At 39.0% G+C, this 25,394-nt stretch overlaps 1 long non-coding RNA gene and 1 pseudogene across 2 annotated transcripts; one reads left to right on the top strand and one right to left on the bottom strand.

The window, feature by feature from the left end:
* Positions 1 to 638: 638 nt before the first annotated feature.
* On the bottom strand, positions 639 to 22,639 carry 4930553J12Rik (RIKEN cDNA 4930553J12 gene). The gene is made up of 4 exons (NR_138570.1): positions 22,589 to 22,639; positions 21,814 to 21,872; positions 5,519 to 5,610; positions 639 to 1,389 (listed from the first exon to the last, which is right to left on the bottom strand). It is a non-coding gene; the product is annotated as an RIKEN cDNA 4930553J12 gene (long non-coding RNA).
* Positions 9,311 to 10,091, top strand: Gm20741 (predicted gene, 20741; annotated as a pseudogene). The gene has a single exon (NR_045150.1). The product of NR_045150.1 is annotated as a predicted gene, 20741 (transcript).
* Positions 22,640 to 25,394: the final 2,755 nt, after the last annotated feature.

The following is a 25,394-nucleotide window of genomic DNA, read 5'->3' as shown; positions in this document are numbered from 1 at the left end:
ACATGATCAAATCTATCCAGAGATTACCTGAAGCTCATATTTTTCATGCCCCCCCCAAAAGTCTGCATTCAAATGCTAATAGACTTAGATAGTTTTTGTTTATGTGTAGACTCCATTTATAAAATATATAATATTTTTTCTTTTTTAAAGTTTATTTATTTATTTATTTTAAAGATTTATTTACATTATGTATATGAGTACACCATTGCTCTCTTCAGACATACCAGAAGAGGGCATCAGATCTCATTACAGATGATTGTGAGCCACCATGTGATTGCTGGGAATTGAACTCAGGACCTTTGCAAGAACAATCCTTGCTCTTAACCCCTGAGCCATCTCTCCAGCCCCTAATATCTTATCCTTGATGTGTAAAAGTTTAGTCAGCATCCCAATTGCCTTGTTTCTCTGGATCAGCAAAACTTCCTGTTACTCAATTTCAGCAATTCTTAGTGATAGTCAGCCATGTCTTCAGGTGTGAAACATGACATTCCTATAGTTCCTTATTGCAAATGAGAATCACAACTAAATATAGAAATATGTTTTCAAAGACAATTTGAAAAGGTGATTTGACATGTAATGAATTCCCCAATGTATGAATGCAAATCCATAAGCAAATTAGTAATAAAGTGACCAATGTATTGAGGTTTCAGAATGCATACATTTATTAGATAAAAATTTTGAGTTTTCAACTACCCTTGGATGAAAACCAAACTACATGTATCATTATTTTTCCATAGTAAAGAGAGAAAGGAATAATTGGAGGTTACCCATAAATTCCAGAATATCCCAGTAATTGAGAATGAGAGAAGCTGATAATGGAAGAAATAACAGATAGCAAGAGGAGGTAAGCAAGAAACAATTTTTGCAGGGCATACAGACTTTTACTTATATATTGCATGAAGGAAGAGAGGGGCTCAGCAGTTGAATCCCTAGATAATATTACCACAGGTTGGTTTATAACATGGTTGGCAGATATTATCAGCCATGTGGATTGGGTAGCAGAATCTGTACCCATAACTCAGGAAAGGGAAGCCAGAGACTCCATAATTCAGAGGTTCAAAGACAGTGGATCCACAACCCATGATGTAGCATCTTCTAGATCCATAATCCTGGGAGAAACCGTTGCTGGACCCAAAGCCCAGAGAGCCAGCATATGTTCCCTGGCAAGGACTGCAGGGTGTGGAGCTCCTGGGGTAGTAGCAGGGCACCTGGCAGGGGCTGGGCACCACACAGAAACTCTGGCAGCTAGTGGGCTCAATGCAGGTCTCCTGGCAGCCACTGTTGAAAGAGGAGCTCAGCTGGCAGGTGCTGGGAGAGCAGCTGGTTGTGGCGATCAAGTTGCTTGAGCAGGAGGAACAACAGGAGGAACCCACGATGGGCAGGCAGCACCTAAAGGAGGTAGACAAGTTATTAGAGTGGCAGTTAGAGCTCATGTTGAGAGATGTGAGTTCTGGTGGATGTAATTGAGATGATCCTGAGTCTGAATGTTACCTGTGAAGACGTGGGCTTATATACTCTCAAGAGGAGGTGTGGTACCCAAGATTGTCAGCCCTATCCTATATGTGGGCTGTCCTTTAGAAATGTGCAACTAAAAGATGTGAATCTCACAAATTTCTCTGTAATTGTAGTTGCATTTGAATACTTCTCTACACAGTATATTTATGGCTGTTGTAATTTCATTGTGACAAAGAGCAATGAGCTACTCCTATGTCAGAAATGCCAGGATTACTTTACATTAAATATTATTTCATAATGTCCAGAAAGATCCTTTTTCCTCCTGACATACTTTTTGTGTGTTTTGTCATAGAATGTTATGAGGAAAACATTTTTCTTTACAACATAAGGGATGCAAGTTTCATGTACTTGTTGTTGTTGTTCCTGTTGTTAATGAATTGGGAAACATACTTTTTGGATTCATGTGGAACCTACTGAAGTTTAACCCTAATGTCTCCTCACCATCCTTTCTAATTTTCTCATTAGTCTCTGTGAATTACTCAACATTACCTAACAAAAACTTCAAAATAAAAAGATAGAAAGAAAAACTGAGTAATATTGAACCTTGCATGAAAGAGACAGAATCTGGCAAATGTTCCATATCTCAGACCTTAGGTGTACATATCCATAACTGAGTCCTTTGGAATATCCTTCATAACAAAGTAGTATAAGGCAGTATCTCTGTCAGTTCTGCATGCTGATACAAAATTTAATCAAAACTGGAGGGGGGTTGTGAGAAGCTTGATTGCACACTGCTGGAGTTGTGGGTGGCATCCAGCCCTAGGGAGGCAGTCTTGTAGGGTTGGAGTGAGATATAAACAGCATGTCCACGTGCCATAAGAAATATGCCAGATCAATAACACCTGGCTGCTGCAGAGTCCTCTGAGGTCTTACACTCTCAGCTCATTGTTCAGTTCTTGAGCTCTGTGTCAGTCCCCAATACTGCAAGTAGAAGCTTCTCTAACAAAGGTTCAGTGATACTCGGCTTTATAGATACAGCACTAGCATTGGGGGTCATTTTACTGCCACGTTCCTTTACAAGAATAATAGCACTGCATTTTGTCCTTTGTAATCTATCAGCCACTTGGCTGCTTCAGCAGTGTAACAGAGTGAACCGTAAATCCAACGGATAAGTGGGTGGTCATTGCTATAACATCTATACCACGATTGCACTAACTCAATTGAAATTTCTATTCTGGCTCTTAGGATCAAGATAAAGCTTTACAAAGGTTCTATGTCTCATTCATAATAAAAGATACAAATCATGATTAAGGATAATGTGTCAACTATAATAAAGTGAGAAACCAATGCAGAAAATTTTGTGATTGTTATGAATAGGCTACTCAGTAGGGTTTTGTTTCCCAAATTGCAGTATTGAAGCAATCAAAGTGGAGTTTTAAACTGTTTTAAAATGTGTAAATTGCCTAAACTTTTATTAAAGGTTTTTTTCCTTATTTTGCCAACCATTTGCATTTACCTTGTCTCTCATTTACTATTTAAAAAGAAACACATGTAAATGCGTGTTTTGTCCCAATGCATGTCTTTACAACATTTGCATACCTGGTGCACTTGGAATCCAGAAGAGGGCTTTACATCCTCTGGAACTGGACTTACAGATGTTTGTGAACCACCAGGTGGGTGTTGAGACTTGAATGCAGTTCCTTTAGGAGAACATCTTGTGTTCTTAACTACAGGGCCATCTCTCCAGTCACACTGTATGATCATTTTTGAGTCTTTATTTCATTCATTTTAAATTAGAATTGTTTTAAAATCAAAGCTTATGCATTACAACAAAGGACTCAGGAGAAACAGCAAAAATCCTTGAGATCTATGCAGAGTCATAGTGGTTGCTTAGGGCCTGTGGTGGAAATTCTGTGTTAACATTAGCCATCAGCTTCTCCCTCCAATGTTTTTTATCTTTTCTAGGTTCAGTCACTTTCTAAAACAGTGCTTCTCAACCTCCCTAATGCTGTGACCCTTTTATATAGTTCCTCATGTTGGTAGTGACCCCCAACTATAAAATTATTTTGTTGCTATTTTATAATTGGAATTTTGATAATTTTAAGAATTGCAATGCAAGTATCTAATTAACAGGATATCTGGTATGTGATTCCAAAGGGGTCACAACCCAAGATTGAGAACCGCTGCTTGAGAGTTTCTTAGTAACATTTTCTATAAACACATAAACATTCTATCAGGAGTAAAGGTGGAGATGCTTCTGCAAATTATGGAATAAGCATTAGTGTAAATCAGGCATGACATTTCTGTCTCAGGAATAGCTTATTATATTTACTACAACAAAATTACAATAGATTTTGTAAAATCCACTATGCAGGAATCTGCTCCAGTGCAGATACATCAACAGAGAGACTTACTACTGAGTTGCACACTTAAAAAGCTGAAGCCACACAAATATGCCAAGGACAACACTGTTGGGTACCAAACCTATTGTTGAGATTATAACAGCTGCATCTCTCCACAAGGTCACATTAGACTCAGCATCTTCTCAGTTACATTGAGTCTACCTTCTTATCAACATGTCATACAAAAGGCTATTTTGGAGTATTCTCTTGAGTGCTTTCTGCTCTCCGCAGCCTCCTCCTATGTCCGCTCCTAGCCCATGTCTATAGCACGGCCAACTATTCTCCCGGCATGCGTCAACTTGGCTCCTCTCTATGGAGTGGCTATTAGAAGACCAAGTTTCCCAAGGTCCTATGTGTTTATTACTATAAAATGCCATGACTTACAGGCCCTATGAGATAGCTTACAGTGGATTTCTAACCTTTGGTTCAAGGAGTTGCCATTCCAGATTCTATGGATCTAGAAGCTGATAATCAGTGGGCTGATAACTGGTGGTTTCAAATCTCTGGACTATGGAGCTCATGCCTTCCCTTTAATGGGTTTTATCTCCCATACTACCCAACATATTTGGGGATTTATACCAAAAACCCTCTTGTTACAGCCAACTTAAGCAATGACTTCTGTGGCATCAATTACTAGGTCTTATATTCTCTCAGTTTTGAAGTCAAAGTCTGTATGCCCTTATCTAGTGTTTCCATGATTATTCCTACTACTAAGAGTTTCTTATTCATCCTCAATTTCTGGCAGGTTCTGAAATAAGTGAGTAATCAAATTACACCTATTTTCTGTACTATGGATATATGCCTGTGCTGTTTGTTTCTAATGAAAGACCAGCTTTAGAAATTCCATTGCAACCTAACCCCACAACATACTTCTATTATTAATATTTTGCTAATAGTTTTTGCATTTGTGAATTTGGGAGACTAGTTAAATATAGGTATGATCGTTTAAGTATATTGGGAAATATATACATTGCACTGGATTCTGTGCCTTATTCAGAGTAGCCAATTCCTGGAAGACTGTCCTTTGTAACTGTAGACTGTGCTCAAAGGCAGTGAGTATTGGTCAGACTGGAGGGCATTAATTTCTGCAGATTCAGAGAAAGTAACTCATTAGTACAAAAACAAGCAGTGCAAAAAGAAGAAAAATGTATATAATTTTCAAGGTGTTTATACACAGGAAAGAAGTAATGTATTATCTAAATGTAGGTTTTCAGCCTTGAGAAAATGCACCATACCTTTTCCAGATGGACCATCTTTGGCTAGTATCCATGAGTTTCGTGGTTGGGACATTATCCCTGCATATCTTTTCCACAGGGAAGGAAAATCACAATGATTTTTAGCTGGGAACACCATAATAAAAGAGGTTATAGGAATTTCCTAATACTTCTAGGCTCAGCATCCATCAGCCTGGGAGCAATGTTTCCTAAAAACCTTGAAGATATTTTATTACTTAGTCTTACTTAATCTCAAGACACAATTTAAGCCAGAGACCTGAGAATAGTTAAATTAGCCTATGGCCTTGGAAAGCTGGTGTTACTATGAGAATACATAAAAACAAGTTCTAAAGAAACATCTTAAAGTTGTTTTTACAAGTCACAACTGGTATGCAGTGTTCTATGAATTTACAGGCACATTTTAGAGAGACTCATGAAACCACATACCTTGGTATCTGGTGATACTAAGGGAAAAGCATTTCTTCATCAGCTTCTGTCTTCTACTGGTTGAAAGTGTGTAATTTCTTGAATTCTTAGCTCTATGTAATAGAGGAACAATAAGTGGGACCATTTGTTTTCCTAGTGTGACCTTTGAGATAACTAAATACATAGCCAAAGAAATATTGGGTAACCTCTAGGAAACATATTATTCATAAACTGTATGTGAACCTACAATCTTGTATGTCATGTCATCTATGACAGCATGCTATGTGGAATAAAGTAATACAAGTCAAGGAATTTTCATTTAGCTTTCAGATATGCGAGAGAACAAAAAATTATTGACAATTACGACAAAATTAAAAAGTTCTCAAAAGAACTTTGAGGCTTGCCACATTATCTGTACCAAAACCTAGTAAAATCTGAATTTTTAAAGGTGTCTTGGTACTTTGTTCTTTCCTAAATTATTGGTTTCCAAAATAAACAATTGTTACTGTAATCAAGGAGTCTTTTATATTCTCACTATAGAGGAAATGGATTCATATGAGTAGATTGAATCAATTGTATCAGTCTCATTATCCCCATGGATATTCTCAGTAGAAGGATATAAAGTACACAGGGGCATGCCCAGGAATAGTGTAGCTGGGTTATATGGTAGATTTATTATATGGTAGATCTATTTTTAGCTTCATGAGGAACCTTTGTATTGATTTCCACATTCATTGCACCAGTTTTAAATCCTACCAACAGCAGGATTGTACCTTTGTACCAGGATCATGTCAGTATTATTGTTATTTTTCAAAATCTTAGCAATTCTGACTAATGTAAGAAATTTCAAAGTAGTTCTAATTCGCATTTCCCTCATGGCTAAAGATGTTAAAATTTTAAATATTTAAATATTAAATACTTTTCTTAACCATATACCTTCTTTTACTGAGACCTGCCATCCAGTACCATTCTCCATCTTTTCTTAGTTTTTGTTTCTTTGGTGATGTTTTGTTTTGTTTTGTTTTGTTTTGTTTTGTTTTGTTTTGTTTTTGCTTGTTTGTAGTCCTTTGCATATTATCAACACTACCTCTCTGTCAGATGTACAGCTAATAAAAACTTTCAGTCTAGGCTGTCTTTTTAATCATATGATGGGTTCTTTGATCACAGAGGCTTTTTATTTAGTTTTATGAGATCTGATTAGTAAATTGTTGGTCTTAATGACTGCATTACTGGTATTGAGGTAGTCTGAAGTCCTAAATTGAAGCACAGCTCCTAATTTATCCTTTAACAGATTCAAGGGATCAAGTCTTAAGCCAGAGTCTCTGATTCGTTTAGAGTTGTGTTTTTGATGACAGGAAAGATTCTAGCTTCATTCTGCTACCTTTAGCTTTCTAGTTTTATCAGTATCATTCTTGAAGACCCTAGATCACTTTGTCAAGAATCAGATGACTATATGATAGTGGGCTTACATCTATGTCTTCAACTGTATTCCAATGACCAATATTCCAAAATATACAATTACTACTGTATTAATATTCATATTGTCATTTTTCTCACACTCTAGGAGAACTTAGAACACAGGATATGATACTTCTACCAATATTTTGTTCAATATTGTTTGGTTTATCTAGAGTCTTTTGTGTTTCCATTCAAATTTCAGAACTTTTTTCAATTTCTATGAAGAATTACTTTGCAATTTTGATGTATATTTTTCTGTATTAAACTTACAGGTTGCATTTTTTAAGATGACTATTTTCACAATAGGGCCCTTATGAATTGAAGAACATGGGAAGTCTTTCCATATTCAAGTATTGTCTTTAATTCCTCTACACATTTTTGTAGTTTCATTGCAAACTACATTCATTCATTTTCTTTATTCCCAAGAATTTTTTAGTAGTAAATAGGATCATGTCAGGATTTTTTTCCTGGTATGTTCATAAACCCATGAATAAAAATAATTGACAAGAACCATCTATGAAAGGCTATGGTAAACCAGTGAGTTCCCTGGAGACAGCCCAATGTTTTACACAGATGCAATGGGGGCACTCTGGAGAGGTACAGCCCCAGAGACTGTCTCAGGAATGCTTCTCGCTGCTGATATGCCTTTCCTGCCACTATTACATAACCTAATGATTCCTGGGCATCAACCTACCCTTCTGGGCAAATTTCCTGCAGATCAACATGAAGAGGAACTTTCATGAATTATTGCTGTTTAGTTGAATTCCTTATTTATGAAATTGCCAAAGTCATCAGCTTTTGGCTCTAGAACAGTAGGAGATAGCATGCCAGAAGCCATTCGCTTCTGAGAAAAGATTACTAAAACTAAATCCTTTTGAAAAGCCAAATACAAACCATCTACCATAGAAGCTACACACACACACACACACACACACACGCACACGCACACGCACACGCACATGCACATGTATATTTCCATATAACAGAGATAATCCCCCTCCTGGACAACACATGCAAGCCCCTTGCTAGGAATACCTCACCTTTCTCAGAGTTGGTGAGTGAGGCCCCTTGGAGCCCCAAACATTAAGGTAAATTGGCATTGTTTTTGGTTAACCCCAAGAATTTGATGAGAGGATATTGCTGAAGATAGCACATACTTGAGTCAAAGAACATGGAAAAATCATGTTTCTGACATGGAAGCTTAATCTCTACTGACTTGTTTTCAAAGCTCTGGAAGGTGGCATCTATGATATACTCTAACTATAGGTTTTATTTTCAAAAATGGTACCAGCAAGACTTGATAGGTTTAGTCATCCTTCTCTAGATTCTTCTACAATAGAAGGTTCAGAAGAAAGATAAAAGGCCTGAACACTTATCCAGACTCAATGTGATTACAGTAGAGCAGAAGGAGAAGCATTGATTAAATTTGGCCATCACAGTCCCCTAGGAGTTCCTTAGGCTCAGTCCTCTCCGGAAGCAGCCTATGAATATTGAGGTGTCCGCAGAAAGTGATAGTGTCAGCTAAATCTCCGTTGCTTAAAATGTTAGAAAAGTAATGTCCATGCTCAGCAAAGATGAGAATCCAGGGCCACATTAAGCATCATGTCAGATGCACTGGATTTAAAAATTTGTTTCCTTCTTTCATCTCTCAGGAATTTACTGTCTTAACTCCATTAGAATGGTCCAAAGTCTGGCTCTTGGGAAGCTACAATTTCTCCTCTCCTAGTCTTCCTTACTCTTCCTAGGGCCACTGTTATTAAATCTTTCTTTTTTTCACTGTTTTTCTTTTGTCTTCTCTTCTACCCTCTTCTTATTATCCTTTAGTTACTGGAGGAGAAACAAGTGGGTAATGCTGAGCAACAAATATTGGATGTTTGAAAAACAATTTATAAAGGTGACAATAGGGTTAATCGTCAGTAGGTTCCATATAGAGCCCAAAGTGATGCTACCAATTCTTTAACAAAAGCATGTCAAGTTACTCTTATCCCATGCCATGCCAAGAAAATTATTTCCTCATAACAGCCTATGACAAAACACACCAAAAAAGTATGTCAGGAGGAAAAAGAGGAATCTTCCTGGACATGATGAAATGACCTTGAGTGTTCAACAGTCATTGCATTTGTGACACAGCAGTAGGTCATTGTCTCTTGATAGAACCACAAAATTGCAACAGCTATAAATATAACGTGCAGAAAACTATTCAAGTGGAACTGTACCCACAGATAAATTTGTGTGTTGCATATTTGTAAAGTACAGACCATAAATAGGACAATGGTGGCCCTGTTAGGCACCACACCTGCTGCTGAGAGTATATAAACTCTCTTCTCCATGGATGACATTCAAACTGAGAATCTTCCCAGTTACATCCTGCTGAGCACAAATCTCCTCTCAATATGACCTACAACTGCTGCTCTAAAAATGACTCTCCCTCCCTTAGGTGCTGCTGCCCACCTCGGGAACCTGCTGTGGCTCTTCCTGCTCCAGCTACCTGGTCTACACCACTACCAGATGATTCTCCCAGCACCTGCCAGCTGGACTCTTCTCTGCACGGTGGCTGCCAGGAGACCTACATTGAGCCCACCAGCTGCCAGATGCCCTGCTATTACTTCAGGAGCTTCACACCCTGCAGTCCTTGCCAGGAGACATATGCTAGCTCTCTGGGCTTTGGGTCCAGCAGCTATCACCCCCTAGGCTATGGATCTAGAAGCTTTTTCCCAGGGAGCTGTGGATTCAGTGGCTTCAGATCACTGAATTATGAAGTCCCTGTTTTCCCTCCTCTGACTTGTACATCCACACTCTGCTACCCAATCTACATGCTTTTCAATAGCAACCAACCTTCATTCTGTGTTCCAACATGTGGACCACATCTCTCTGAAATCAGCTGTTAACTACCTACATTCTACAGTATTGAAGTCGGTGTCTCTACACCCTATACTCTTGTTTTCTTGCTTTTCACTTACAGCTATCCTCTTTCTTCTAATAAGAACTTCTCAACTTCTGGTGGAACCTGGGAGGAGGGTAAAATCACAAATTATGAAATTCTGGCAGTAATGCTGACATATGTATGTGCTCTTTGGTTGTTATCCAACAGCAGGCGATGACCAAAAATTTATCATAATAAACTTGTGCAACCTGACACCTCAGTGTAACGCTCACATTATTATTGTTGTTGTCATGAATTATGTGTGCTTTTTCAGATCTCTGACAGAGGTACTGTGATTAGATTTTAAGGACACATAATGAAATGACATGGCATATATTTTGGGGTTTCCTGTTTGGAGTTTTTAGTTCTATGAAGACTATCATTTATGTCTGCACAGTAGATGCATTGATGGTGCAAACTGTGTGAGATTTAGGGCATCCATGTCTTCTCACAAATGAAATAATGTAATTAAGATGGAAAGCAAGCCTATTATTAAAAAATGTAAGGTGGGGTTTATATAGAGGAATTAAATTGCCTAGATCAAGTGTTTAAAAATAACTATCAGGACAAACTCACCCTCATTCATATATATACATCTCTGCATCTTATCTCCATACTTGGGTATGGATGATCACAGTGATCTGGATTCAAGCTATGCTGGCAACTCCCTGATCCTACACCCTGCTGCAACTTCAATCAGTCTAAGACTGTGGTACCAAAGAAATATTGCGCAGTTTTTATTTATTCATCTTAGTTGGGATTTAAAATAATCAACATCAAAGTCTTGGGTACAGTTCATTTCTTATGGTCCTGGAAAGCATGCATCATGGGTTCTATGGGATGTTAACAAAACAAAACAAAAAAAGATAAATGGAAAAAAGGTGTAGTAGAAAATGTAATATTTTACAAGAAAATAAATAAAATTCAAAATGTCAGGTACTTTCTGGAGCATTTAGAAAGACTTACAGACATGTCCACCCCAGTATCTTATTCCCTGGTAAAACCACATTTTCATAGGAGTCTGCTTTCATTGATAAAGTCAGACAATTTTCTGGCTTCTCATAAATGTGTAAGGCAAGAGTGAAAGTGGGTTTCTTCTATCAACCTAGCATGATTTTTGAGATAGCCAAGAACATATTGCTCACATTGCAAGAAAGATTCTGTTTAGAGAAAGACATTGAATCCACCACAAATGGTGTGTTCTGTAGCCAGGCCTGGGATCATCTGTAACAGCATGCTCTAATGCTGAGGTAACGTGAGACTAAGAATTTTCATGTAACATTTAGACATGAGATGCACAGAGGCTATTATTATTGACAAATGTTTGACAGGAGGAGGGGGAGACTCAAAAGGGCTTTAAAACATGCCAAGGTTTGTAAATCAGAGCCCAGTAGAACCTGAATTTGTAAAGCAATGTCAGTTGTTTCTTCTTTCCTGAACATCATCACCATCACCATCACCATCATCATCACCACCACCACCATCATCATCAATTAACTTTATGTCTTGACTGAAGCTTCCCTCCTCCGAGTCCCTCCCTCTCACCTTCCTTCCCTTCCATCTCCCTGTCCTCTCTTTTTCCTCAGAAGAGGATTCCTATGCATATCAACCTTCCTTGGTATATCAAGTTGCAGCAGGACTAGCATCCTTTCCTATTGAGGCTCTACAAAGCAGACCAGTTAGAGGAAAGGAATACAAAGTCAGGCAACAGAGTCAGAGACAGCCCTTGATCCTGCTACTAGGAGTCCCACATGAAGACTAAGCTACACAACACTGACATGCATGCAGAAGGCCTAAGCCACTCCCATGCATGTTCCATGTTGGGTGATTCAGTTTCTGTGAGCCCTATGGGGATAGGTTAGTTGATTTTGTAGGTTTTCTTATGGTATCCTTGACCCCTTGGGCTCCAACAATCCTTCCTCTCCATCATCCACAGGATTCCCCCCGAGCTCAGACTTATGTTTGGCTGTGTTTGCCTGCTTCTGTTTCTGGGTAAAGCCTTGCAGATGATAGTTAGGCTGGGCCCCTGTCTCCAAGTAAAGCAAAATCTCATTAATAGTGTCAGGGGTGGCCTCTCTCTTATGGCAGAGGTCTCAAGCTGGACTGGTCATTGGTTGGCCATTCCCTCAATTTTTGCTCCATCTTTTCTCCTGCACATCTTGTAGGCAGGGCAAATTGTGGATTGAAGGTTTTATGGCTGGGACCATGTTCCAGTTCCTACATTGGAATGCTTTCCTGATTCCAGAAGGTGGCTGTTTCAGGTTCCATATCCCCCATTGCTCAGAGTCTTATCTAGGTTCATCCTCATAGCTTCCTGAGAGTTTCCATTGTCCTTGGCTTCTAACTTGTCCCAAAGATGCCCACCCCCAAGGGTTCTAGTTCTGTGTCCCAGGACTCTTTCCCTCTGTCTTCCCCCACTTGCTCTCTCCTGTACTGTACCCTCTCCCCTTTTTTTCACCAAGTACCCTCCCCTCCATCCACCACAGATTCTATTTCCCCTTCTGAGTGAGATTCATGTTTCCCTGCTTGGGCCTTCTTTGTTACTTAGCCTCTTTCACTCTGTAGACTATGGTACTGTTATCTGTGAGAATATACCACGTTTGTCTTTCTGAGTCTGGGTTACTTCACTCAGGATAATATTTTCTAGTTTCATCCATTTGACTTCAAATTTCATGGTGTCCTTGTTTGTAATAGCTGTATAGTATTCCGTTGTGTAAATGGACCACATTTTATTTATCTATTCCTTGGTTGAGGGGCATCTATGTTGTTTTCAGTTTCTGGCTATTAAGAATAAAGCTGCTATGAACATAGTTGGGTAAGTGTCCACAAGGAATGGTAGTGTGTCTTGTGGGTATATGCTCAGGAGTGGTACAGCTGGGTCTTGCGATAGAACTATTCCCAATTTTCTGAGAAGCCTCCAAACTGATTTCCAAAGTGGATGTTCAAATTTAAACTCCTGGCAGCAGTGGAGGAATGTTTCCCCTGCTCCACATCTTGGCCAGTGTGTTCTTTCACTTGACTTTTTATTATAGCCATACTGATGGGCCTAATGGGGAATCTCAGAGTAATTTCAAGTTGTATTTCTCAACATATTTCTAAAAAAAAAATAACACCATTGAAGTGTAGTCAGGATTTTTTGGTGTTTCTATTATAAAATCATGTCATAAAACAGATAGATGTAATGTGTTACATTTATCCCATTATTCTTATGCAAAGAAGACATAATAAAAATAAAAATGTAATTGTGGATTTAAAGAAAGATCTATATGTGACTTGAGATAATTTATTTCAAAAACATTTTTATTAGCTATCATCTATTCTTATGCAGAATGACTGAATGACAGGAAAACAGTTGATGACATCTTACCAAGAAATTCCTAGTAAATTTTCAGGCTATGACAGGTCTTCTTTATTTAAATTATTATTGTCTCATCAGTCACATTTCCTCATCAGTATGACCAAAATCATGTGTTCTTTCCAATAAAACTGAAGATGGAGAGGGAAAGGAATGTGCTGTCTTAATATATATTTGATTTTTATTCTGATATATTATTATATTATATTTGATATATTTATTATATCAATGTGATAAATATTCATGACAATTTTATTTCCAATGAAATTGCTCTGTTTCAGCAAAGATCCATTTTTAAACACTGTAAAAAATGTATCTATTCTAAGTCATGTTCATAGAAAGTTTTCTTAGCTTGCCCACTACTGCCTTCATCCCTGTATGTTACATACTTATATTTATCTCTTTTTACTTGTTTTTAAGTTAAAATTAAAATAGTTTTCTAAAACAAAGCATATACATGTTCTGTGTTTCAATGAGCTGTACATTCTGTGCCAAATTCTGAATCTTTTTTTCCTCACAATCCTCTATTGATTTTCTGTCCTGTTATGATATTGCTCTCTTCCAAAGCTCTTCTACAATTCATCATTGGTCATTCTCCTTCTGTCTGACTAACCCAAACCAGTCGGATTTGTGTTGATGAAATGTCAGAGAAGTTTGGTCAATCCAGTATTCTTGTACATTTCATTAAATCTTCGAGGAAAGAACATTGGATATTGACCATACCTATGACCAAGTCACAGTGTTCTGACAACAATAATAATTAACATCATTTATATTTAAATTAAGAAGTCATGTCTTAGCACTCAGATTTACTAATAATTTTCTGCTAAGATATCAACAAATTTTCTCCTGTCAGTTTCTTATTTGGCATAATAACATATAATAGTTAATAATAGTCCTTTTGAAGCAAATTAGCTTAAGCCAAGTACCACTTTCCATAACCTATAATGTATTTTCATTTCTACTGTTCATTGTAACAAGACAGAGTGAATAGATTAGTAGAAATACTACACATCCTCTGATTACATAAGCAGTCGGGTGTTTATACAACATTTAGGAATGAACAGGGAACTAAGTTTCATTAAGAATCCAAATGCAGTATCTTCCGGTCAGCACCAGCACCAGGTCACCTGGGTGTGGAGTCGGTGCACAACCCCAAGGTCCCTAGAGGACTCTCCATGTGATCTTAGGACCACCGGTGAGTGGAACACAACTTCTGTTCCATTCCAATCATGTGGGACATGAGACAGCATTAGGGAAGCAGAAAACCCAGCCTGACCAGGGTCACAAGTCCCTTCAGGTCAGTGCCAGCACCGGATCACCTAGTCTGAGACTAGTCTGCTCAGGTGAGAGTGTAGACTACAGAAGCTAACAGCTTCTGGGACAGGCCAAAGCAACACAGCTTCTGGGACAGGACCTGTTTCGGGCCTTCATGTTCTGCCAGGAAGTAGGTCCAAATGCCAGATATCTGTGCACCTTCCCTGCAAGAGGAGAGCTTGCTTGCAGAGTGCTCTGACCACTGAAACACAGGAGAGAGCTAGTCTCCCAGGTCTGCTGATAGAGGCAAACAGAATCACGAAAGGAACAACCTCTAACCAGAGACAACTATAACAACTAACTCCAGAGATTACCAGATGGCGAAAGGTAAACATAAGAATCTTACTAACAGAAACCAAGACCACTCACCATCATCAGAACACAGCACTCCCACCTCACCCAGGCCTGGGCACCAAAACACACCCGAAAATCTAGACCCAGATTTAAAAGCATATCTCATGATGATGGTAGAGGACATCAAGAAGGACTTTAATAACTCACTTAAAGAAATACAGGAGAATACTGCTAAAGAGTTACAAGTCCTTAAAGAAACAGGTAGAAGTCCTTAAAGAAAAACAGGAAAACACATCCAAACAGGGGATGGAAATGAACAAAACCATACTAGACCCAAAAAGGGAAGTAGACTCAATAAAGAAAACCCAAAGTAAGGCAACTCTGGAGATAAAAACCCTAGGAAAGAAATCTTCAACCATAGATGCCAGCATCAGCAAGAGAATACAAGAAATGGAAGAGAGAATCTCAGGTGCAGAAGATTCCATAGAGAACATCAGCACAACAATCAAAGACAATGCAAAATGCAAAAAGATCCTAACTCAAAACATCCAGGAAATTCAAGACACAATGCGAAGACCAAACCTACGGATAATAGGAGTATATGAGAATGAAGATTTTCAACTTAAAGGGCCAGCAAATATCTTCAACAAAATTATAGAAGAAAACTTCCCAAACCTAAAGAACCAGATGCCCATGATCATACAAGAAGCCTACAGAACTCCAAATAGACTGGACCAGAAAAGAAATTCCTCCTGACACATAATAATTAGAACAACAAATGCACTAAATAAAGATAGAATATTAAAAGCAGCAAGGGAAAATGGTCAAGTAACATATAAAGGCAGGCCTATCAGAATTACACCAGACTTTTCACCAGAGACTATGAAAGCCAGAAGAGCCTGGACAGATGTTATACAGGAACTAAGAGAACACAAATGCCAGCCCAGGCTGCTATACCCAGCCAAACTTTTAATTACCATAGATGGAGAATCCAAAGTATTCCACAACAAAACCAAATTCGCACATTATCTTTCCACGAATCCTGCCCTTCAAAGGATAATAAAGAAAAAAATCCAATACAATGATGGAAACCACGCCCTAGAAAAAGCAAGAAATCAATCCTTCAACAAACATAAAAGAACACAGCCACAAGAACAGAATGCCAACTCTAACAACAAAAATAATAGGAAGCAACAATTACTTTCCCTTAATATCTCTTAATATCAATGGACTCAATTCCCCAACAAAAAGACATAGACTAACAGACTGGCTACACAAACAGGACCCAACATTTTGCTGCTTACAGGAAACCCATCTCAGGGGAAAAGACAGATACTACCTCAGAAAGAAAGGCTGGAAAACAATTTTCCAAGCAAATGGTCTGAAGAAACAAGCTGGAGTAGCCATTCTAATATCAAATAAAATCGACTTCCAACCCAAACTTATCAAAATAAGAGAAGGAGGGGCACTTCATACTCATCAAAGGTGACATCTTCCAAGAGGAGCTCTCAATTCTGAATATCTATACTGCAATGCAAGGGCAGCCACATTCATTAAAGAAACTTTAGTAAAGCTCAAAGAACACATTACACCTCACACAATAATAGTGGGAAACTTCAACACACCACTTTCATCAATGGACAGATCATGGAAACAGAAACTAAACAGGGAGTAAAACTAACAGAAATTATGAAACAAACTGATTTAGCAGATATCTACAGAACATTTTTTCCTAAAACAAAAGGATATACCTTCTTCACAGAACCTCATGGGACCGTCTCCAAAAGTGACCATATAATTGGTCACAAAATAGGCCTCAACAGATTCAAAAATATTGAAATTGTCCCATGCATCCTATCAGACCACCATGGACTAAAGCTGATCTTCAATAACAACATAAATTATAAAAAGCCAACCTTCACGTGGAAACTGAACAACACTCTTCTCAATACCTGGTTAAAGGAAGTAATAAAGAAAGAAATTAAAGACTTTCTAGAGTTTAATGAAAATGAAGCCACAACATACCCAAACTTATGGGACACAATGAAAGCATTTCTTAGAGGAAAACTCATAGCTATGAGTGCCTCCAAAAAGAAACAAGAGAGAGCACACACTAACAGCTTGACAACACATCTAAAAGATCTAGAACTAAAGGAAGCAAATTCACCCAAGAGGAGTAGACAGTAGGAAATATTCAAACTCAGGGGCGAAATCAACCAAGTGGAAACAAGAAGAACTATTCAAAGAATCAACCAAACAAGGAGCTGGTTCTTTGAGAAAATAAAAAAGATAGATAAACCCTTAGCCAGACTCACTAGAGGGCAGAGGGGCAGCATCCTAGATAACAAAATAAGAAATGAAAAGGGAGACATAACAACAGATCCTGTAGAAATCCAAAACAAGGTCAGATCCTTCTACAAAAGACGATACTCAACAAAACTGGAAAACCTGGATGAAATGGACAAATTTTTAGACAGAAACCAGGTACCAAAGTAAAATCAGGATCAGGTTAATGATCTAAACAGTCCTATATCCACTAAAGAAATAGAAGCAATCATTAACAGTCTCCCAACCAATAAAAGCCCAGGACCAGATGGGTTTAGTGGAGAGTTATATCAGACCTTCAAAGAAGATCTAATTTCATTTCTTCACAAACTATTCCACAAAATAGAAGCAGAAGGTACCATACCCAGTTCATTCTATGAATCCACAATTACTCTGATACCTAAACCATAGAAAGACCCAACAAACATAGAGAACTTCAGACCAATTTCCCTTAAGAATATAGATGCAAAAATACTCCATAAAATTCTTGCTAACCGAATCCAAGAACACATCAAAACAATCATCCAACCTGACCAAGTAGGTTTCAATCTAGGGATGCAGGGATGATTTAATATATGGAAATCCATCAACGTAATCCACTATATAAACAAACTCAAAGACAAAAACCACTTGATCATCTTGTTGGATGCGAAGAAAGCATTTGCAAAATCCAACACCCATTCCTGATAAAAGTCTTGGAAAGATCAGGAATTCAAGGCCCATACCTAAACATGATAAAAGCAATCTACAGCCAACCAGTAACCAACATCAAAGTAAATGGTGAGAAGCTGGAAGTAATCCCACTAAAATCAGGGACCAGACAATGCTGCCCACTTTCTCACTACCTATTCAACATTGTACTTGAAGTCCTAGCCAGAGCCATTCAACAACACAAGGAGATCAAGGGGATACATATTGGAAAGAACGAAGTCAAAATTATCATTTTTTACAGAAGATATAGATATAGAAGTATATATAAGTGACCTTAAAACCTCTACAAGAGAATTCCTAAGTCTCATAAACAGCTTCAGTGAAGTAGCTGGATATAAAATTGACTCAAACAAGTCAATGGCCTTTCTCTACACAAAGGATAAACATGCTGAGAAAGAAATTAGGGAAACAACAACCTTCATAATAGTAACAAATGATATAAAATACCTTGGTGTGACTCTAACTAAGGAAGTGAAAGATCTGTATGATAAGAACTTCAAGTCTCTGAAGAAAGAAATTAAAGAAGATCTCAGAAGATGGAAAGATCTCCCATGCTCATGGATTGGCAGGATCAATATAGTAAAAATGGCTGCATATGTATCAGAAGATGGCCTAGTCTGCCATTATTGGAAAGAGAGGTCTATTGGTCTTACCAACTTTATATGCCTCAGTACAGGGGAACGCCAGGGCCAAGAAGTGGGAGTGGGTATATAGGGGAGTGGGGGGGAGATTATGGGGGACATTTGGGATTGCATTGGTAATGTAAATGAAGAAAATACCTAATAAAAATAAATTAATTAATTAAAAAAAGAATCCAAATGCTTCTTAATGTAAGAGTCTAGGCACCAACAGGTAAGGGCTCCTCAGACCTACAACCCAATATCTACCAGCCTTGTCGTCCCTAGACACTAACAAGTAAGTGCTCTAGGTCCTAGAGCTGCTCCCAGATTCCTAGATCTCAGTCCATAATCTCTGTATCCTCCTATATCTAGGCACAGAGAGATAATGCATCCCTCATCCAACAGAGAACGTTCCCGACTGCCGAGACCCTGGTACCTAAAATGAGGGATAATCAAGCCCTGACCACTCTCATCAAAGCTTCTCCCATCAGCCTAGCTCCTGGTGATCACATAGAAGTTTCTGAAATCCTCACCCTACATTCTCTTTCTTGTACATCTAAATGTTCAATGGAATATTTATATCCTGTTTCCTTATTCTTCATATCATGTTGTCACAGATGACCAGAGGCCAGTCTATGGAACACAATATAGTGATATTTTAGTGTACCTTCCATAAATAGCATCGTATGTGCAGTGTACATAATGCTTACCTTGCCATACATCTTGTCATATTAAATATCACATTGTGGTAACTGAAGATGAAGTAAATTACACATCTTTAATTAAAAAAAAAGATGAAAGTTTGTGAAGAAAAGGATTTTTTTCTATAGATCAGATTTTGGGATGAACAATTCTGAATCTTTCCAAAAGTTCCTAAAACAATGTGAACCCAGTTCCTTTTTTTTTGTTGTTTTTTTATTTTTTTGTTTTTGTTTTTTTGTTTTTCGAGACAAGGTTTCTTTGTGTAGCCCTGGCTGTCCTGGAACTCACTCTGTAGACCAGGCTGGCCTCGAACTCAAAAATCAGCCTGTCTCTGCCTCCTGAGTGCTGGGATTAAAGGCATGCGCCACCACACCTGGCTCCCAATTCTTTTTAAAAAACAATACTCAAAAGTACTTTCTGTTAAATTAGATCTTTCGTCTTAAGCGATTTTTAGAAAACAAATGGTATTCTTAATTCTGGAAAAAATATACATTTATTTGATCACAGTCATCTCCATTACTCCCATAAGCTGTTCTCAGATCCATTCCCACATCTTTATCCTCCCTATGTTGTGACCATTTGTCTTCTTCAATTTAGTAATTCATTGACTCAGGTTGTGCTGCCCGTACTTGTCTGTGGAAAGGCATCCACTGGTGCGTGTTTTGTCAACCAGAAGCTATATACTTTAAGAAAATTGACTGTTCTTCTTCTACAAACTGAATAGCTCCTTAATTAAGGGTGGTCTCAGAGTCTTGAAAGAGTATGCTATCTAGGTGTGCGATCTAGGTGTATAGTGGGTTTGGACTAATGCTGTTTATATTATAATGTTAATTTTGGCTCCCCCAAACTGCTTGCATTAGTGCCTGCACATAAGACACTGAAGGACTCTGCCCCCAGTTGTTGGTTCTGATTGGTAAATAAAGACACCTGCAGCCAATGATTGGGCAGGGTAAACAGAATTGTGACTTTTAGGATTCATGGGCTTTGGATCAAGAGAGAGAAGGAAGAAGGAGATCCGCCATGCTGGGAGGAGGAGAGGAGAGATGCCACATCTGAGAAGAGTGGAGAACAGGGAGCCATAGCCTGCATATGAAGGAACAAGGAGAGTGTGGCCCAGATGGGCAGCCAAGTGGGTCCAGGGTAGCTAAAGTAGAATATAGAATTTAGTAAGTAATAACCCTGGATTATCAGCAGGAGGTGGACTAACCTCATGGAGGTTAGGAAGTGGCTCAACTGTTGCACTGTTTAAGGCATATCAAAATATAAAGGCTGTGTGTTCCTTTCACTCAGGAAGGTAAATCATTGGGGAGGGTAGCAGAAACACCACTGGGATTTATATATAAAAAATATTGCTATGTAGGTGTGCTCTCTATCTAGGTGTGCTGTCTATCTAGGTGTGCTATCAATTTAGGTGGGCTATCTATTTAGGTGTGCTATCTATTTAGGTGTGTTATCTATGTAGGTAGTGCTATCAGGGTGTGCTATCTATGTGTACTATCTATTTAGGTATGCTATTTATCTAGGTGTCCTATTTTGTGGCTGAACTTCCCACATTCACTTTTTCTCTGAACTTTGACGGGTCTTGTGTTTTCTTCTTTAACCACCATATTCTACATAAGTAAACCTCTCTGAAGCAGTCTCAGATCTATACTAATCTACTGATAGAGATATGAAATTAAAAGACTGTAGGAATATCCATTTACCAAAACAATAGTAATATATTTATCATTGAGACCCATTGATCTCACCAGTTATGGGATTTTGGCCAGATTTTCAGTACCAACAATTTTTTTTATCCCCCTGTGGAGTAGGCCTAACCAAACCTACATTCATAGTTGTTCTATTTACAATAGCCATGAAATGGAAACAGCCTTAATGTCCATCAATTGAATGGATAATAAAGATATGGTACTTACATACAATGGCCTTTTATTCAGAAAAAATGTACTAAATGGATGGGGCTGTAAAAGAGTCTACTGAGTGAAGTAATCTAGACTTAGAAAGACAATTGTCTTGTGTTCTTCCTCACATGTGATTCTTAGTGTTGATTCTTTATACTCATATGTTTGATTTAGGGTAACTGTGGAACTCAGAAAACCAGAAAGACACCAATGATGGTGGTTGTTCATAATAAAGCATAGGTGATATGAGGAGGGGTGCTAATGAGGAGGGAGGGTGAATAATGGGGGGAGAAATGCGAGGAAGCATAAAGAAAGAGAAAGGTTGATTGGGGAGTAGGTAACTTATTTACACGTGCTCATCCCAAAGGCCCCATGTTGCCAAGTGTGGGAAGACTTTTCTTAAGTTGTTGGTAAGAAGTGTTCTAAAACCCTTCCAAAGAAAATCCAGGCTACTGTCATTGCTCTTGGTTACATTTCAAACTTGATAAGATCATTAATCTTCTCTACTGTTTAATAGTCTGTGATATCTCTTTTATAGGATCTAAGATAAACTGAACCCAATCTCTCAACCCTGATGTAGAACTCAGAGTTAACCCAATGAAGAAAATCATCCAACATTTCCTAGATACCCCACTGTTAGTATGATGGATGATGAACCAAGGAGAAGCATTGGCAAGTTATCAACACTTGCTATATCCAGGTTTTCCTACCTACGATCTGTGATCTTCTTGCATGTGCTGGGAGATGAAGAGTGGTGATAATCCCTCAACTGTGAGAAAAGGAAACACCATCAATGACATCAACCAGAACATGCATGCCTTCAGAAATATTTAAGGATCACCTTTATCATGTCTGGAAATTACATTCAAATACTAGATTTGTACAGTATTTTGTTTATATAAAGATACACCATGTAAAAACTATGTTATCCTAATTGTTTGCATGTTTAAATAATATACCAGTTACTTTGTTGTCTGAGCCAAGATTCAAGGCCACAAGTTTCAGGCAATTCTGATTCCATTGAGCTCAACCTCAAAATCAAAGGTAATGATTCAATTGAGTATTCCCAGTAAGCAACATAAGCAAATATAGAACTACATATTCCCAAATCCAGTGGCATATCATAATATGGAAATTTAATTGAAGTTTTCAAATCTACAACTGAGAAACCCATAAAAGTAGTAAAGTGAGAAATATATTGAAGTGTCAGGCTATAGAAATTGGTTAGATGAAAATTTTATTTTCAACAACTCTCAGGAGAAAATAAGATATCACATGTACCTATCACTCATATAGATAGTATGAGAAATTTATGGTAACAAAGTTCCAAGGATCTGTCCAAAATTGAAAATGAAGAAGCTGTTAATAGAAGAGTATAAAGATAGTGTACTTGGGAGCAAGCATAAGAAAAATGGCTACAGGGTATAGAGACTGACTTGCATGGTGTGAGAATCTAGCCAACATAACAGTTGAATCCATAGAGACCTGATCTGTGTTCGCCTTTAACAAGAAGGTTGATAGATTCTAGCAGCCAAATGGACTGGACAGTAGAATCTGGTTCCATAAGTCACAGTAGGGATGTCAGAGACTTCATAATTCAGAGTTCTGAGGTCTCCTGGGAAGCAGTTTCTAGATTCATGGCTTAGGGAATAGTAGCTGCCAGGCCAAAGGCCCAGAGAACCAGCATATGTATGAGCATATGTCACAGCATATGTCCCTCAGCAGGGAATACAGGGTGTGGAGCTCCTGGGATAGTAGCAGAACATCTGTCAGGGATTGGACACCACACAGGGCTTCTGACAGCTGTGGGTCTCAATACAGGTCTCCTGACAGCCACTGTTCAGAGAGGTGCCCAGATGGCAGGTTTGGAGAACAGCTGGTAGCAGTGTAGACCAGGTTGTTGGGACCGGAAGAGCCACGGGATCCAGAGGAGGGCAGGCAGTGCCTAAGGGAGGGAGACAAGTTTCAAAAACAACACTTAGAGGACATGGTGAGAGATATGAATATCACTGAGAAAAATCATGAGTTTAAATGTCACTTTTTGGAGAGGTGGAATTATATACTTTGAGTGACAGGTATGGTATCCAACAGGTTCACCCTTCACATCTTTGTGTGCTTCCTTCTTTACAAATGCATGGCTCAATAATTTCTCTGTAATTACAGTTGCATTTGGATAGTTTTCTGTAGAGTATATTTATGTGTATTACAATTTCCTTGTTATGGCCAAAGGAAACGAGCCACTGATGTCAGAATTGCCATGACTGTTTCACACTAACATGTATTCTGTCACATCTGGGAACATCCCTCCTTTTCCCTGTGACATACTTTTTATGTTTTTCATAGAACACTATGAGGAAGATAAGCTTGCTTTTCATTGTAGAGCGTGAAATTCGTGTTCTTTCCCTCCTATTAATGAACAGGAAGCATTGTTTAGAGTATTGTTTAAAACTTACTGAAGATTATGCAGACTTGTCTTCATTGCAAACTTCATAGTTATTCTATGTGGACTATACAGAATTAGCTGTGTGTTTCACTCTCTAGTAGCAAGAGAATTAAGGGAAAAAAATATCAAAACAGAGAGTGAGCAAGGCTACATGTTGGGAGCCGCCCCCACATTCGCCGTCACAAGATGGCGCTGACATCCTGTGTTCTAAGTGGTAAACAAATAATCTGCGCATGAGCCAAGGGTATTTTATGACTACTTGTACTCTACCTTTCCCGTGAACGTCAGCTCGGCCATGGGCTGCAGCCAATCAGGGAGTGATGCGTCCTAGGAAATATAACTCTCCTAAAGAGGGAAGGGGTTTCGGTTTCATTATTGAAGGGGCTTTCGTTTTTGGGGCTGGGCGCTGGGCGCTTGCCCTCCTGGCTCCCAAAGATGTAAGCAATAAAGTTTTGCCGCAGAAGATTCTGGTTTGTTGCGTCTTTCCTGGCCGGTCGTGAGAACGCGTCTAATAACAATTGGTGCCGAAACCCGGGACGAGAAAAAAACTCGGGACTGGCGCAAGGAAGATCCCTCATTCCAGAACCAGAACTGCGGGTCGCGGTAATAAAGGTTCCCGTAAAGCAGACTGTTAAGAAGGATTCAACTGTATGAATTCAGAACTTTTCAGCTGGGGAACGAGAGTACCAGTGAGTACAGCTTTACGAGGTAAGTCTGATCTTGAACTTTCTAAGGAAATTCAAGACAGTCTATCAGAAGTAAAGTGGAAAATGTTTGGCCTTGAATTTTTTCTAATGTTAGGAGCCCTTTTGTTCCTTTTCACATGTTATCAGGTGATTAAGATAGGGCTGAAAATTCTGGATGAAATTCAGGGCAATCTATCAGAAGTAAAGCGGGGAGAGAGAGTAGGAGCAAAGAGAAAATATGGTACACAAAATAAGTATACAGGCCTTTCCAAGGGTCTTGAACCCGAGGAAAAGTTTAGGTCAGGTAAGAATACCTGGGGAGAGATTAGAAGGAAGGAAAAGAAAAAAGAAAAGAAAAAAGATCGATTAGCGGAGGTCTCTAGGAGATACTCGTCACTAGATGAGCTCAGGAAGCCAGCTCTTAGTAGTTCTGAAGCAGATGAAGAATTCTCCTCTGAGGAAACAGACTGGGAGGAAGAAGCAGCCCATTACCAGCCAGCTAATTGGTCAAGAAAAAAGCCAAAAGCGGCTGGCGAAAGCCAGCGTACTGTTCAACCTCCCGGCAGTCGGTTTCAAGGTCCGCCCTATGCGGAGCCCCCGCCCTGCGTAGTGCGTCAACAATGCGCAGAGAGGCAATGCGCAGAGAGATGCGCAGAGAGGCAGTGCGTAGAGAGATGCGCAGAGAGGCAGTGCGCAGAGAGATGCGCAGAGAGGCAGTGCGCAGAGAGGCAGTGCGCAGAGAGGCAGTGCGCAGACTCATTCATTCCCAGAGAGGAACAAAGGAAAATACAACAGGCATTTCCAGTCTTTGAAGGAGCCGAGGGTGGGCGTGTCCACGCTCCGGTAAAATACTTACAAATTAAAGAAATTGCCGAGTCGGTCCGTAAATACGGAACCAATGCTAATTTTACCTTGGTGCAGTTAGACAGGCTCGCCGGCATGGCACTAACTCCTGCCGACTGGCAAACGGTTGTAAAAGCCGCTCTCCCTAGTATGGGCAAATATATGGAATGGAGAGCGCTTTGGCACGAAGCTGCACAAGCGCAGGCCCGAGCAAACGCAGCTGCTTTGACTCCAGAGCAGAGAGATTGGACTTTTGACTTGTTAACGGGTCAGGGAGCTTATTCTGCTGATCAGACAAACTACCATTGGGGAGCTTATG

The sequence above is a fragment of the Mus musculus genome, chromosome 16, assembly GCF_000001635.26.
Source record: "Mus musculus strain C57BL/6J chromosome 16, GRCm38.p6 C57BL/6J".
In the NCBI taxonomy this organism is placed as follows: Eukaryota; Metazoa; Chordata; class Mammalia; order Rodentia; family Muridae; genus Mus; species Mus musculus.
Note: the sequence above shows the minus strand (reverse complement) of the source record. Positions and strands in the feature narration are given on the sequence as shown.